We start from the raw sequence: 15003 nt of genomic DNA, 5'->3' as shown, positions 1-15003 counted from the left end.
AGGAAGTTCCGCACCAACATGCAAAAGAACTTTGATTATGGGAAAGACGCTGTAGGTTTGAATAGGTGCTCCCTAGCGAGGAAAACTATCCTCAATCCCATTTTAGTGCAAAACGCCTGGGCTAGATCATAGCAGAAAGGGCCACACGTTGCCTCACCCCGATGGTGAGGCTTTGAGGTGCAGCCACCTTTGGGGCTCTGTTACCCTCCTTAGCTTAACGCGGGGCATGCAGCCTCACCTGGAGCTGGCTGCGGCGTGCTCCCACGTAGCACTTTGGGGACTGCTGGACGTGGTGGCATCCCGAGCGCTTTTCTGTGGTCGTGTAGCTGAGGGGACCCCTGCCGAGGGTGAAGGCAGGCAGGAGGCTTCCTGCCCAGCTGGGCGGGGAGGCCCAGGGTCTGAGCTCCATGTGGGGAGGTGGAGCTGGGAAGGGTGAGTTCGCCTGTAGCCAGCCGTGGCACCTGTGGGAAGCTCAAGCCTTGGAACAAGGGGTGCTGTCTGCACGGGGCTGAGCTGCAGAAGCTTATTGCTGCTTTTAAAGGCCTGCCAGCACAAAGTTTCTGAGGGGAGGCAGCCCCTACCCCCAGCCCCTGGGAGCCCGGACAGGAGGGGAGCGCCCAGGGCACTGTAGCGGGCGAAGCCCTGGACGCAGGCCGCTCAAAATCTGGAGCAAAGCGAGCTGCCCCGTGCCGTGAGGCTGCCCCTAAGGAGGCCACCATTTCCCCGGGGAACCGCTGCGGGAGGCAGGCCCCGGCCCCGGGCAGCGCCAGCAGGGGGCAATGTGGCTGCGCCCACGGGCAGGGGCCGGCCGCGCTCCCGGCCTCACCCCGGCAGCTCTTCCTGCCCGGATAAACGTGAGGAGCTCGTTTGTATTAAGGTCTGTAATCATATGTGTTTGTGTGAACAAAGATTGTCTTTAGACCTTTGCGACTCAGCAGAATAACCTCCAACTCTTAATCAGAGAGCTTCTCTAACGCTGGGGAAAATAAATGTTTTCTTAACCTGGCATACATTGCCTGTGTCATGTAAGAGGAAAACCTTGGCAAAAAGACACCAATCTCCCTAAATGTTACTGCTTGGTAACAGAGAAATAAGTATAAAGGAAAAATGTTGCTAATTATGGGGTTATAATATAATGAATTTTACCTGAGAGCATCTAACCTTTTCCAGAGTACTATAGAAATGATTGCTGTGTGCTTGAGTAGATCCAGATTTAGAAAGATACCTCCAAAACACTAGTTAATAGAATAATTACATTCATGCTGCTAATACCCATTTCCTTGTTGAACTTGGTGTCTGAAAACTGGTTATTTTATATCTGTAAATAGTTTCCTTGCCTAATTACTTGCTTAGACTGCTCTGCTCCCAATTACACACCTGTGCAGCCATTGTATGGGAACTGCTGACACCTGTGGGGTTGTAATGTCGGGCCAGGACGTGTCTTAGAAAAGTTGGGAGGGACATTTCTCTGTTTAAGAGAGGCATAAACATTCCCTGGCTAACTGCTGTTGGGCCTCAGGTGATGTTCTCCTTCCTTTCCCAGGGCTTGAGGAAATGCAGCGTCCAGCGCCCCGGATGACCACAGGTATGGAGGCATGGCTGGGGGGGGTACAGCTCCCGTACCATCCCCGTGTCACCCGTTCTGGTTCAGCCAGGCCAAACCGTGGCTACGGGTCCATCACAGCCACACGAGCCCTTCTGAAGGCCGCAGCACATGCCCAGGTCCCACACCACGTGTGAGAGCTGAGAGCAGGTCCCCCATCCCTGCCCCAGAAACCAGATTCCTCCTTCATGCTTCCACCAGCCATTGATTTCTCTGGCAGCCCGCTGTGGGCTCTGTTATGTTCAGAGGACGCTGCTGTGTCTCCGAAGCGTGGCAGTCCTCGATGCCATTCCTCTTCATGCTCCATGCAAAAAATAAAATTGAATATAAAACCTAAAACACCCGCTAAATGGACACAGTCATTAACACGCCTCTTTCCCCAAGATTGAGGTGATTGATTTCCTAACAAAGGTTTATCAGAACGATTAAAAGAAAAGGAGAACGACCCTTAGGGCACCCACTGTGCTTCCTGGTTCACTTCCCACTGTCTTTCTCCATAAATGCCAGTCTGTGACCACGGAGGAAATATCTGTGGCAGAGATGGGTTCTCCTTGAAAATGCCACAGTGAGACTTTGGGATAGTTCAGAGCTGACCCAGTGGTTAAGGAGTGGTGGTTCAGCAGTAGCACCACAGTGATATCGGAGAGCGACCCATGATTATTCTAGTGCCTGCCTTAAATATTTGAATGTGCTCTGTGTAAGCTGAATATCCTGACAAATTTCAGACTGAAGTGAATTCATTCAATTCACTAATGTTACTTATTTAGTAAAAGAGCTGTAGCTCCTTTAGGCCTCTCTGGTTTCCAGGTGGTGTGGTGCTTCTTTCCTAGGGTAAGGTCACATAAAGCTTCTCAGGTTCTGCTGTTCATAGTGACAATGAGCGAGGGCCATACCAAAGCTCCCCGCCCCTTTATTTGTGGTGCTAGCAAATAACTCGAGACAGGCTAAGCCCAAATGGCCAGAGAGGAGTGTGAGTGAGTGCTGCAGGGGGGCATCGGTGCAGCGAATGCAGCAAGATTAAATGAGGCTGCACATTTCTGCCCAGTTTCTTGGTGCAGTGCTGCTTTAATTCGCTCTTTGCCCAGATTTGCAAACAGAGGCTTGGGTAATGGAGGGCTGAGGCTTGAGAGCTGATGGTCTGGGCCCTGCTGCTGTTCGGGCTGGATTATACCTTACTCTATAAACAATCCCCCCAGCTTCGTACAATATGCTAAACAATATTGAAGGGAAAATAAAAAGTCTAAATTAAACTGAGCACTGTGTGCAGCACTGTAAATGAAACCTGTTCCTAGTGAAATGCCCCTGGCAGCACGTGCTGGAGGTACAGGAAGGACACGAGGCTTTTAGCAGCCTTTGCTCCTTTTTGCCAGAGGGTCTCACCCTGATTTGGGCTTGCGGTGCTCTTTACCCGCCTCTGGATCACTTCGGGATTGATGTCGGATCAGGCATTTGAATAGAGCAGCTAGATTTTGTATTTCAGAACAAGATTATCTTGAAATATTTACTATAGAGGTGTTGATGGCACCAGCATGTTTGTGTCAAAACGTCTGACTGACATGTTGGGTTTCAAATAACCCTTCGCTCCTGAGATACTTAAAAGCTTTTCCAAACATATTCTCCTGTCTCTGGGGATATAATCTGCTTGTTTCAGATCTGGTCTGCTAAGGGCTGTCTTTTCGCTTTTGAGCAAGAATATTTGAATGTCACAATTTTTTCAGTTTGGTGAGTGGGACATTTACAGATTTTTGTACAAGCTTTTACCATTTGTTGTGGAAATCACTGGTCAGATGGAAGTTTTCACTACAAAAATCATATATACAACGTGTCACCTATTACCATCAAACCTCTTGGAAAAAAAAACCCTAGCATAACCCAAACCCTAAAATATCTTCCTCTATTGAAGATGCACAAAAGCCCGCTGCTCCTAGCAGAGTTTTAACCCCTAGAGTATAATGCAAGAGCAAATGGTTTTCGAAATTACTGCAGTTGCTATAAATCCTTGAATACTACATCGGCATGTGGAAATAAGCAGGTGTCATGCAGAGAAATAAGAACCCTCACCTCATTGAATTTGTGGTCCCAAGGAGATGTATGAGCCTTTTTGGCTGCAAAGTGGCCCTAAAAGTGTGGAACTTAACTTCTGTGGGTAGGCAAGTGCAGCCACAGCTAACGCGTGTCCCTCCCCGACTGCCCTTTGGGGTGAGCTTCTGGACAGCTGGGAGCATCCCCACCTGAACTTTGGTGTACACAATTTCCATCGGCTGAAAACAGCCTGATTACTTTGTAGGTGTTTCCCTGTTCTGCTCTTTGTCCAGAGCTGGAGGGTTTCCTGCCCGAGCCCCCAAGGAGCTGCAGCAGGGGTCCAGCAGGGCCCCTTCCCCTGCCCATGCGGCGTGCTGCAGCTCCGGGCATGGTGCCTGCCCCTGCGCTGAGCTCCGCTGCTCCCAAACTCAGAATTTCAGGAACCTGTGGCATCCGAAAGTTGAAAAAATAGGAAATTGAATCCCTTCCTCTCCACTTACAGTTTTCATTATTTTACCACATTTTAAGGCTTACACATGAACTTTAGTCTCTTCCTCTTTTTTTCTTTTTTTTAAAGCAGATTAACACTTTATAAATAAAGATAAGAGACTTATGAGAACTCCGGAGAAAGACAGTGTTTGTGGTGCTAAATTATGCAGTAGCCCTGCCAGTGCTGTGTGTGTTCATTACCAGCGTGATGCGACACACACTTCATTTGGAAGACAAACCTCTCCTCGCCTCCGCAGCTGATCCCGGCGGGCGGGGAGCCCTTCACCCTGCAGCCCTGTCCCGGGGGGCACGGGGGCTGGCACCACAGCCCCCTCCTGCCAGAGCTGCTGCCTTCAGTCTTTATTTCCCCCTTCCGTGCCCAACGATGGCCATCTGGGCTTGGGCGCGCTGTCGTGTACCTCGAGCTACTTCCAACAACACGGCAATAAAATTGCAAGATGCCTGCAGTCTGGCTGTAATCTCCTCCAGAACATCCCCACCTGCAGCCTGCGAGCGCGAGGCCGTAAATACTTCCTTCTGCGCAGGATGGATGCAACTTTCCCAAGGCTCGATTGCCAAGTGAACAGGTTTAGTTTTGCAAACGCTGTTAGACTTTGTTGTTGTTGTTATTTTATTTTAAGAACGCCGATTTTGCTGCCCCCAACTCCCTTTTTTCCTGTGGCTTGCTCCTCTTTCCAGCAAGCCTGTTGTTCAAAGGTCAGCCTGGGGATTTCTCAAGCCCTGCAGGACCCAGGTTACAGCTGACCCAGGGCCCCAGCAGCAGATGAGATGCTTTGCAGCAAGATTTTGCATAACAGCTGACTTATTCTGTATTACAGAGGGAGAGAAGATGCTGTTAATTTAGGTACATGTTTTCCAGTCCACACAGGTGTCTTCTCTGGCTGTAACACTACCCGAATCTTAGGTGGGCAACTGGTACGAGCTATGAATACATTTATTGCTGAATGATAGCAATGGGATATGGAGAATGTGCGTGCAATAAAAACATGGATATCTTCCAACTGCTGTTGGCAAAACGCTTGATTTGGTGAAGATTTATCATAACAAGTCATCTCGGCTGGAGATGGGCTTTCAAATGCCTCTGCTGCTGTACAGGCTGTCTCCTGACGAGCAGCAGTCACAGCAGTGGGGCTGAACTCGTGACAAACTGCAGGAGCACACATCTTCTGTGACATTTGCAAAGTGACAACGAGCCTTTCCTTTGCAGTTTTATAATTTCCTGCAAATAATTTTATTACAGTGCTGTCCGCAGGCTTAAACCTAGTGCAGAGCTGTGATGTACTGAAAATGCTTTCACACCAGGGGAAAAAAAAAAAAAAAAAGTTAAGCTGATACAACATGATGCTTCTCTGTGACTTTCTCACGAGCCTTACAAGGCTCTCTAGTCTGCAAAATATAGCAGCAGGTCGCTCTCCCTGCCTCTGACTGGGATGTTTGCGTTGCAGTTTGTATTTTTGGGGTGGTTGCAGCAGCTGATTTACACTCAGGCAGCTTAATCTCAAAAGGAAATTAACACTTCTGTGACAGCATCGTTTACAAGGAATAGCACATTCCTTGTCTAGAAGATCGTCATTGCCGTAACTAATTAACACAGCATGCTTAATTGCTTCGTGCAATTGGGGGTGGAGTTCCGTTTACCTCCAGTTGGGTGGGGAGGGAGCGGGGAGCCTGGGCAGCCCCTCTGTACACACAGAGATCAGCTGCCTGCTGCACTCAGTGGCTGTCTCTTATCTGCATTTAGTTTTGAAAAGATGGGATGGGGCTGTTTGGCTCGCGCGGTTTTCAAAATGGATTTGTATCTCGGATTACCCCAGAATTTGGAAAATGAGTCTCAGCAGACCTTCGGTGATCTCAGACCTGCCATGAGGGGCCCGGGGCCTGAGCCTGTAATTATTTCCTTTAAAAACCCTCCCTCGGCTGAACGTAGAGAATATCTAATTAGCTGAAAGCCATGATAGCTGTCAATCACGTGTCGCCTCAGCCTTCAGGCTTAAAGGGCAGAGTTATTCCTGAAGACTTATTATTAAAGGAAACCGCTAGTACAGCTGGCTCCGATCTCGCTAAGAAACAAGATTATAGATGGGTAATGTTACCACGGAAAGCCAAATGCTTTAATCATACCCCAGCATGCAGTAACAGAGTTCTGAAAGCCACACAACCAGAAAACTTAACAAAACCCAGGTGCCAGATAGATATTTGAATATTCGCGAGCACTCAAGGGAACTTTGAAATGGCTGAATTTGTCGTGGGGCTTGGCAGCCGCAGCAGCGAGTCCTCACCCCTATCTTGCACGTCTTTGACATGTGTATAAATACCTTCAGAGCTTCACGGAGCAATGAAGAATTAAATCTGGTGGTGGTGGGGTCCGTTTCCCAAAACCCAGGAAGGTTGTGCCCGGGACCACGTTGCCCCACGGTGGTGTGTTCTGCTGGGTTGGCCACTTCCCGAAGAGCCAGGGCCCAGCGTGTGTTTTGCAATTCTAAATCTTGGCTCGATGAGGCTTGGTGCGACTGAGAAATGTGAGACCACGTCTCCAGAAACCTCTTCTGAACAACTCTGTGAAGTGCCAGGGCTCACCAGGGAGCCAGTGGGCAGGGACGATGTGTTTTGGCCCTTGTGCCCCGCGGCTGGCACCGCAACACCCCTTCCGTGCAAAGTCACGGGTTGTGTGCTCAGGGAAGGGGAAGTGCCGGGGATGTGGTGGGGTCTGTTGGAGCATTGTGCTGAAAATATCCAGGGAAGGTACCTGGCTATTGATGCAATTTTATCTGCTCTGGGGTCTCAGGAGCTTTTGGTCGTGCACCTTTACTGGCACCTTAGTGGAAGATTCACATCAAGGAGGACAGAGCAAATTTGGCACCTTTCTCCTTGGTGACACAGTCCTGAGGTCCCTCAGCAGCCCCCAGGAAACCCTAAGGGTTGTGCAGACCCAGCATTTTCTGACCTTATTTAGCACTCATTAGTCAACTATGGGTCATGCTGACTTAGTTTGCAGCCCAAATTTGGCCCGAAGTTGGATGGGCAGCAAGAAGCTGCCATGGCGTGTCACCGCTCTGCCTTGGCGGCTCTCAGAGGAGGAGGTAATGCCTGGGATCTGGGTAGAATGTGGCTGGCTCAGTGAATGAATCTGTCTTATCCTATAATTGCTGGAAGATAGATATAATTTGCCAGCAGTGACTTGCACCAGAGCCTTTGGTCCCTTTGTCCCCAGAGAGAAAGGAAGGAGGCAGATTACTCACTTGCTCGCAGCCAGGGACTAGGGGCAGGGGGGGCCAGTGTCCAGGCACGAACAGGTCAGTGGTTAGGGCCACGCTTTGGGGCAAGGAGCCACCCCCGTGGGCAGCAGCCAAGAGGATGGGCTGGAAAACTCTGCCTTGTTCTCGTGGAAAAATGGCCAATATCCAGGGCCTGAAAAAAATACAGAAAAATACAAAAATACAAACCCACAATGCCACCCGATACCAATCAGCTCGTTTGGGATTTCCTCCTGTTGTGGCGAGACAATGAGAACGACTCGCCTGGACATTTTATTGTAGCCAGTGGGAACCAAATGTAAATTATACACTTAAAAAATGAAACCGATAAAAAGCAAGAAGATTTAAATAGGAAAGTGGCACACAGCAGCCAGATTTAAAGCCAGCTGGAGGTTATGTAGTGGCAATGAGATTAGGAGAGCCAAAGAGAAAGCCCTGGGACATAATAGAGCTGATTTGTTATGGGTACAGAGCTGAAATAATAATAATAATAAAAGAATCTATTCTGCCTGTTACCACACTCTTCCCCCTGATCTCATAACGTTAATAAGATCATAATGAAATGCTGGCAAATTTTGGTCTCAGTCATAAAACTTGAAGGGCACGCTCTGGTTTTCTCCACCTGAATGTCACAGGACAATGCCTCTTCAGGCTGCCGCCTGATACGAGTTTCTTCTCGTGCAACCAAGTTATGAATATTTTGATGCATGTACTCCTTGGCAGGATTTAGTGCCTGAACTGTGATCAGTGTCGGTAATGAGATAATACCTTTCTTTCCCCTTCTCCTGTCTGTGCATAAAGAACAAGCATTATCAAACGCAGCAAAGGGGTGAGTTTGATGCAAGCCAGGAAAATTTTTCTGTTGTATTCCTTTGGGGGAAGCCTGATGCTCAGACCTGGCTGCGGACGTGCCGGTGTCTTATGGATGCCTGCTGGTAATTTTCGTGATGGAAAAAGATATTAATTTGTTATCTTGGAAGAAGTTTCTCGGCCCATTTGTGGTGGGCTAGCAGGTTTCCTGAGCTCCTATTTCTGAACCTCACAAGTCTGGGAAAGGAAATGAGAGCTGTTGCAAATGGATTGGGGGAGAAGCTGGTGTAAAGAAAGTAGGGGTAAGTTCCTCTCCAAAGGTCGGTGTGGTCTGTAAAATCAGCTTCCCAACTCAACCACACTAGCAAATTCATGGGGAGTCCCTGCTAACCCCAGAAGCTCCCAGAGCAGGGGGAGTGGTCGCTCTTGGGCTTTGCGCTTTGCGGTCAGACGGGTACAAGCTCGCTGGTGTTTATTAGAGGTCCGACTCCATCGTTTTCTCACTCCCTTCTGAGCAAGCCCAGTTATGCGAGAGCATAAATCTTTAGTTTTCAGTTGCTCTTTTTCCTGCTGAGGGACCCCGTCACGCCTCACCAGCCGTGCCGGGGCGGGAGCAGGGCCAGGAGCCTGGCCAGGAGCCGTACCTCCTCCGCCTCCTCATACCCACCAGGGCCAAGGAGATGGCCGCAGCCCCTCTCATCACCTCCTCATCACATTCCGCTCCTGCTTGCAATCAGCAATCCTCTTACTAAATAACGCTTCGTACAAATAACTAAACATACTCTGTTGCTATTGCAACCCAAGCTCGTCGCTTGCCAGAACAGTGAGAGTGATTTGTGCATTTACCTCCCGGCCTTGTTCAAAGGGAAACTTGCTGGTGGCTGCGGGCGTTCCTAGTGCTCCGTCTGCTCCGGGAGAGGCTTCGCGAGATGCCAGGGTCTGACAGAAGCTCCCGCCTTGCTGCCACCAACCAAGTTGTTCACCAGGCGTTTGCACAGCCTCGTGGCCGGCGCTGCGTGGTGCTGCGACATCCCAGCTGCACAGCCTGGTGCACTGACACCCACGACAAGTTTGCAGGCTGGGAGCGTTACAGCTTCACAGCCATCTTAAACACTTTGTTTGTCTGCTGCTTTTCTCTTCCTTTACTTACTTTCTCACTTTCTGCACCCTTTTTTCACCTCCATTTATTTTTTTAACTTTTTTTCTTCCCTCTTTCTTTCAGTTATTGATCTGCAGATTTATTGGTAGGCAGAGGATCTGCACCTCCCAGGTAGAGGGCTCTGTCCCCTCTCCTCCTTTGCTTTACGGCCAGCATGCACCCTGTGACTTCCTTGGTTAGACCTAAAGGTGTAACAATGGCATCGTATCCCACTGCACGAGCATTGAGCAACTAATCCGTATTTCAGGTCAGTCTTTCTTTAGTAGATAACTGGAATTCAGAGAGTTTTCATTTTGAGCCCTGAAGACAGGAATAAATAATTCTTGTTAGGTAGTTGGTGGCACGTCAGTACGAACAGCTCGTTATGGCTTGGGCATGGCAGAGGGAAAGAAAATGTGGGTCTGGGGAATAACCAAGGCAAATGCTGGAGCTTGCCTACGGAAAAGTTGTCCTTCTAGGGCATAGTTTTTTAGTTTTAGTTATCTGTGTAATATTATCTCCAGAAAATCTGATTTTTTTGACTAATTAGTTAGTCCCTGACTGGGGCTAACGGAAGGCTGGCTCTCGGGGCGGTGTTGGTGCACAGCTGAGGAGGAAGGCAGTTAGCGGTAACGCACACTAAAGCCGAGTCTCCGGAGTTACACAAGATGTTCCAACGAGACAACGGGGAGAGCTGAGACCGGGAGCCAAATGCGTTGCGAGTTGCTCACTGTTACTGAACCGAAAGCATGTGCTTCAGGGAGTCTCTCGTATCTGGCAAATTCCTCCCCGTCCCCTCGGCCGCGCCGTGCCTCTCGGGGCAGCTCTGGTAAGAGCAAGGCTCCCGTCCAGATGCTTGGAAGGGCCCCTCGGGGCTTCCCCGTGCCGCCAGACCTCCAGCAAGGTGAACAGCTTCGTTGCAAGCACCGGATCGCGGCATCAATAATTGATTTTTCAGTTCCTACTGAGATCTCAGCAGTGAGGGAAAAGGTCTTTTGTCTTGGAAACCTGCATTTCCTGAAGGTGCATTGCAGGTGGTGTGGCTATTCCTTCCGTTCGTGATAGAAGGGGCACTATCAAGTGATCACACTATCTGATGCTTTAGTTGTGGCCCTTGTGAATTCCTGATTCCAGCCTTGCACAGACCAGAGGACAGTGTGTACTGTGGGGGTCCTCACCAAGTCCATCGTTGGTGCAGCTGATCCCCAAACACCCACCGGGAGGGCTGTTTCACGAGCCAGCAAGTTCCCAGTTGCCCAAGCACCTGCTTGCATAGAGGGTTTGGGTTGAGGACAGCTGGGTTAGGCAGTGTTGGGGGACGTACGGTGCAGTTCTTGAGTGTTACAGCAGAAGGAGAACATCCTTATTTTGGATGTCACTTCCATGTGTCTACGAGGATCAGCCCCTAGTTTCTGACTGCTTGTGTGGAATGGTTTCAAAATTAACTTTAAATTATTGCTCTCAGATTTCTTTCTTGTATGCAGCTTTCACAGTGAAATAATTTCTTTGTCTTTCCGATACAGAGCTGGGGGTAGGAAGCAGTGTGGTCCTTGCAGCCACGATGATCTCTTTCTGCCCAACTTCCACCATCTCCCCCAGCTGGCCTGCAGTGACATTATTGTAAAACTCAAATAATTTTCTTGAATGAAACGAGATGCCAGAATGGCCTCCCAGGGTGTCTGCCTGGAAACGTGGTTGGCTCCCAAGCAGTAAATTGAACTGTAGTAAATTAGAGAGGCATTTTGTAACTTCGAAATTGATAATTTTTTTAATAAATGTTAATATATTCAAAGGAAATTCTCTGATCCAACTGCGTCAGCCTATGCAAGCATTAAGGAAAAGAGTCAATCAAGACATAATTTTGTGATCATGTAATTCAGAATGGCTGTGTATTCTTTCTAACTCACTTATTATTTTATTGCTAAAGCTCTGTTACACATAGCCATAAAATGCTGTTTATGCCTACTCATTCATTCTCTTGACCCTTATTTAAAATATAATTTTTCAGAATTCATTTTAAGCTGAAAACTTGTCAATCTCTGCAGATAATAAGAATGTTAATAGGAAAAGTCTTTAACTGCAGGCTTTCTCGATGCATTACCCATCAGTTGCTAATTGGACTTGTAGAAATTACCCAGATATCTTACGAACGTTGGGTCTGATCCACTGGAGCGTTCCTCTGGATCTATGTCAGTGAAATCAATTACCTGACTTTTGGTCCCTTCCATTTAAGTTTGGATTTGCAAAGTGCAGTATTAAAAACTGGCTAAAAGCTGACAGAAGTAATGCAGGTCTCAGCTTGGAACAAGTTATATTTTTTAGCATGGTTTCCTAAAGAAATGACACTTGTGTTACCAGGCTGCCAGTGTACGTGTTTGTGTGAGGACGTCTCCCTTCCTTTGGCAACTTTTGAACCTGTTGACAAGTTTTACCCCTATTGTCTAATGACAGAGTCTTTGAAATGGTGAAATCCGTACAAATTCAGTGACCGCAGAGGTACTCAGAGAAAATCCTTTTCAGAGCTTTAACCTACGGGAATGGCTGAAGTGAGACCTCAGCTCCTGGCTGAGCACCAGGGAAGCAGCAGGGGAGAGGGATCAGCTTGTAGGGATGCTCAGGTGAGCAGAAAGCTTCCCAAGGCTGGGGCTTTGGAAGGCACGCTGGAGGCGCGCTGGGTCCTGCAGAGCGGCTTGTTGAGCAGAGCAGGAGAAGGGCTGGAATTTCTAAGCAAGTCACAACACAAGCCCTGTTGTCTTTCGTAATTCCTGTAAAACATCTTCCACGCTCTCTATTTTGTCTGCGGATTCTTCACCTTGGAGTAAATTCAGAGGTAACCCAATCTTAAGGAGGTGCATGCATGCGCATTTTGAATATTACTGGTCTGGAGTGCAAGGTTACATTTCTGGCTGCAGTACAGTGCTGGGCACGCACATTTTTCCAGCTGCCTGTCTGTGCAGCGCCCTTGCAGAGGCTGTGTCAGCCAGTAGGTTGCCTTCCTGCTCATCTGGAGGCTTTATCATTACTTGCAATGTACTCACAAGGCTGCTCCTGCTTTCATCTTGTCTTTTTACTGCCTTGCTTGTTTTTATCTTCATCCTGTTGTCTTTAGAAAGGTCTTTATAGAACAGCGTCTATCTATTATGCACATCTCCCTCTTTTATTAATAATTCATTAATCAGTTTAGAGTAGAGAAGAAAGGCACCAAAACCAGCGGTGAGGAGCGATCACGGCTCAGGAGCGGCGCCGTGCAGATTTTGCACCTCGGGCTGCGGCATTCGCTGGCACTCCCTGCACTGCTGCCAGCGGTGTCTGCAGGTCTTTCTTTGTAGATCTGCTCTTTAAAAAAAACAACTGTGTGCTTTTCTAGGAAATCTATTGATACCGAGCACAAATGGCACTGCGTTTCCAGAGCCGGTGTGTGATTTTTGCAGGGGAGCAGCCACTGGCGTGTGCGCCTATGAGCGGCTGCTGGGCAGAGCAATTACCGGCTCATCAAGAATTAAAATTCACCAGTGACTGCGCAGCCGTTTCGCTGAAGCTTCTGGTAATAAAGTCAAAATTGTTTCGATGACGTGTAGGAATTAATGCCTAATTCAGAGCAGGCAGCTTGTTTTTACAGCCAGCATCCTGTGCCAGTTGTTCTTCATACACCTTGGAGGTGTGCGGCCAAGGGCTCCGCGGTCTGGCTCGGCGTGAGGACGCCAGGGCAGGAGATGGGCACAGGACACGTGTCCCCGTGTGTCCCCGTGTGTCCCCGTGCGTCCCGGTGCTTTCCCTGCCCAGTGGTACAGATGTCTGATGGGCAGCGGCTGGGCAGCAGCTGGAGAAGGGAGCGTGGCCGCTGCCTTAGCCCCTGCGTCTAATTGCTGCTAATTAGGAGCAGCCTGCGGTGCTCCTTGGGCAGCTCCTGTGGGATGATTTGGGGATGAGGCTTCTCTGGTTTCTGCCGTGGACAGACTCCTTCTCCCTGCAGATTGCCACTGAATTGTTTCCAATCCCCATTATTTTAGCATAACCAAATTCCTTCTACACACCTTGAAGCTTCGCATTAAGATTCCCCTTTACTTCTTTCCTCCAGATGGGAAATACAAAGATTTGCTTAGTTCTCCTATAACCTTCAGTGGTTTTGGTGCTAAACCTGTGGTGTTAAGGCAGCTTAATGCTTCATTACTTATTTTGGAGGCAGTCTGGGATCTGAGTATGTGACCGTGCTGCTCATCCAAGGGGAAGTAGCTCGCCTGCACAATGTTACACCCCCGTTAATAATGCAGTCAAGTCACCAAGAAGGGAGTTTTCCCTCTAGGGAAAGTTGAAGACCTCTCTCTGACCTACTCTGCTTCTGACCTGGAGTTTGCCTCTTACAGGGCTCCTTCCAGTGCCCACGAGCCAACACACTGAACAAACGGAGCCGGAGCGACCCTCTGGAGGTGGCTGAGTCCCCAAACCCACGAGATGTTAAACGAATTCCCATACTTCATCCCGGCTTCTGCCACTAAGTCACAGAAAGGGATAACATTATGAGTTTGTAATTTATTTCCATATTCTTTAATCATATTTCAGTGGCTGTTTGGTTTATGACCTTTAAAACCACCTTAGATTTAGATTGATGAATGGGTGGCAAATAAATTTAGCAAAATAAGCAATTTCAGCCTATGGAAGGTCAGCGGAGGGCTGTGCAATCACGGCTTCCATTAATACGTTATATTTCAGTCAAAAGCTTTTAAACGCTGAAGGTTTTCAGAGGGAAAGCCTATAGCTGTGATGAATGGGTTTTTTCTAATAGCTGAATGGAAAATGAAAAGCAAAGCAAGGGAGCACCCGCCTGGTTTCTGGCTGTGGTGTCCCTGCGGCCACGCGTGTGCAGCCCTGCACGCCGCCCCGGGGGGCTCGGCTCGCCGGCATGCCAGCCCCCAGGACCATTTGAATATTCTTGTAAATGAGTCAATTGGCAGAGATTTCTCGTAATAACCGTAAGTATTATTAACGTGGAGCTGGAACCCAGGGGAGCCGCAGAGGACAGGTAGACCAAATAGGGGTTTCGATGGGCAGGTCTTAGTGGGGAGAGGGAGGAGAGCTGACATTAAGGCTCCGTTTCCCCCCAGCAGCTCGACCAGCAGCACCAGCTGAGGTCCGAGCGGAGGGTTGGACCTCTTCGAAGAGGCAAAGTTTGTCGGATGTGTTCCTTCCCGCATGTGAGCTCGGCTAAGTTCATAACCGTGTGCAGGCATCTCCCATTTGCTGGGGTAGGGTGGGCAAATTCGTGGAGAAAGCAACGTGAAAGCCTCCTCTGGGACCGGGCCGAGCTTGTCTTCGTGTTTAAAGCCGTCTGTGGAGTCGGAGCTTGGATCTGCTGAAAGCAGCAGTGAGAGGGGATCATTACAGCAGAGATCCAGGGGTGACATGGAAGGGGAACATGAAAAGCAGAGCTAGAGCTTATTTCTGGTTCTCATAAAAGGGTATATTTGCTACAAGCGGAGTTAAAAATCCATTGTAAAACCTCTCTCTCTCTCCCGTACAATGAAATAAAGTCAGTTCTGGCTCCCGAGAGCCGTGGGTCAGATCGCTGGCCTGGGTAACAATATCTGGAAAGGCTCAGAGGTGCTGAGACTCGTGGGGCCGGGCTCTGTGTGGGCTGGGGCTGGGGACCGGCTCCGTGCTCCTCGCAG

At 49.0% G+C, this 15003-nt stretch overlaps 1 long non-coding RNA gene across 1 annotated transcript in view; it reads left to right on the top strand.

The window, feature by feature from the left end:
• The first annotated feature begins 1244 nt into the window (after positions 1 to 1244).
• Positions 1245 to 15003, top strand: part of LOC121078167 — a 28828-nt gene continuing 15069 nt past the window's right edge. Inside the window, exon 1 of the long non-coding RNA XR_005824476.1 lies at positions 1245 to 1585. This is a non-coding gene — a long non-coding RNA (uncharacterized LOC121078167). The remainder of the gene's footprint in view (positions 1586 to 15003) is intronic.

Source organism: Cygnus olor, chromosome 14, assembly GCF_009769625.2.
Source record: "Cygnus olor isolate bCygOlo1 chromosome 14, bCygOlo1.pri.v2, whole genome shotgun sequence".
Lineage (NCBI taxonomy): Eukaryota > Metazoa > Chordata > Aves > Anseriformes > Anatidae > Cygnus > Cygnus olor.
Note: the sequence above shows the minus strand (reverse complement) of the source record. Positions and strands in the feature narration are given on the sequence as shown.